Source organism: Silene latifolia, chromosome 8 (genome assembly GCF_048544455.1).
Source record: "Silene latifolia isolate original U9 population chromosome 8, ASM4854445v1, whole genome shotgun sequence".
NCBI lineage: Eukaryota > Viridiplantae > Streptophyta > Magnoliopsida > Caryophyllales > Caryophyllaceae > Silene > Silene latifolia.
Window position 1 is genome coordinate 88542160 of NC_133533.1, and position 1664 is coordinate 88543823.

Genomic DNA, 1664 nt, shown 5'->3' on the forward strand with positions numbered 1-1664 from the left:
GTTGGCAAAGTTTTGGTTGGATCCTTGGTTGTTGTTGAATGAGGGTCTAGGTGGACGGTTGGAAAAGTTGTTAAATGCTTGGAAAGCATTCACCTCTTGCACATTGTTCCCATCAAAGTTGTTGTAATGGTTATTTGCACATACTTCATAAGTGTGACCCATCCCTCCACATGACTCACATGTTGAACTTTGCATCACTTCCTCCATGGATGGTCCATGAGAAGTGGTAGTTTGATTCACTTGGTTCACTTGCTTCTTCTTACTCAACTCTTCAAGCTTTTTGGTGAGCATATCAAGCTTAGCATTAGTCTCCACATTCACTAAGAACTCGGGAGGGTGCTTGCTTCTTCTCAAGACATTCACTCTTGTGCCATAGTTTGCCTCGGAGTCCACAATTTTCTTGATTAGAGTGGTACCTTCTTCATCATTCAAGTGATCAAATCCTCCTCCCGCGGAGGCATTTACCATCTCCTTAGTCCTCGGTAGCAAAGTTTGAAAGAATGTTTGAGTGATGTACCATTCCGGGATTCCATGATGGGGATAACTTGCTATTAAGTCTTGATATCGGTCCCAAGCTTCACCTAAAGACTCCCCGTCATCTTGTTGAAATGTATGAATCTCATTACGGAGCATTGCGGTCTTTGATGAAGGGTAATATTTGGCCATGAATGCTTTAGCCAAGGCATCCCATGTCGTGAAGGTATCGGGGGGGTGAATGTTCAACCACCGGTCTGCCTTGCCCGTCAATGAAAACGGAAACAACATCATTCTCAAGGTGTCCTCGGACACCCCATTCTTTTTCATCATTGAAACCTTCCTCTTAAACTTCCGGAGGTGAGCATGGGCATCCTCTTCAATATGCCCCCCGAACAAATCCTTCTCAATCAACCCGACTTGGGCGGGATGCATCTCAAAGTTGTTGGGAGCCAAGGCGCCAAAATTAATTGGGTCACAAGCATCATTGTGGTTAGGACGGTTATGGTCACGTAAAGCCATTGGTGGTGGTGGATTTGGTATATGAGGGGGTGGTGTTTGAGGTGGAGTATTTGGGAGTTGGAAATTTTAGAAAGGATTTTCTAGGAGGTGATCAATGGTGTTGTTTGGTTGTTGTTGTGTTGTGCTTTCAAAGAGAGGTTGGGTGGGTGAATTTGCTTGGTTTATGGTTTCTTGAGAAGAGGTTATAACCCTTGCAATGGTCCTATTCCTTAAGGCTCTAAAAAGCCTTTCGGGATCAGAGTCAAAGAGCAAAGCTTGGTGGTTCCTCCTAGGCATACAACTTGTCAAACCGTAAGACTCCTAGTGCTTTTACACACTAGGGTAAGGCAAAAATCACACACACTCTACAAGAAGCACACAAACTACACAAACAAGCAAACAACAAGTAAAGACTAAAGCTAGAAACTTCAACTAACTAAGCATAACCTAACGCCATCCCCGGCAACGGCGCCATTTTGATGTGAGGGATTTGTCGTCATTTCCCAATCAAAAACAAATTTATAAAGAACCCAATAAAAGTAGTATTTATTCGGGTGTCGAACACAAAGATGGCGGGGGTGTATACTTAGTCCGTTTAAGTCTCAATTTAGTCAAACAAAAAATAAGATGTTGATTAAACTGTAAACTAAGATGCAATAAGGTATAAAATTTAAACTAAATGAAATTGT

At 42.5% G+C, this 1664-nt stretch overlaps 1 non-coding gene across 1 annotated transcript; it reads left to right on the forward strand.

The window, feature by feature from the left end:
* Positions 1-526: 526 nt before the first annotated feature.
* LOC141597899 (small nucleolar RNA R71) lies at positions 527-633 on the forward strand. Its single transcript, XR_012523110.1, has one exon. It is a non-coding gene; the product is annotated as a small nucleolar RNA R71 (small nucleolar RNA).
* Positions 634-1664: the final 1031 nt, after the last annotated feature.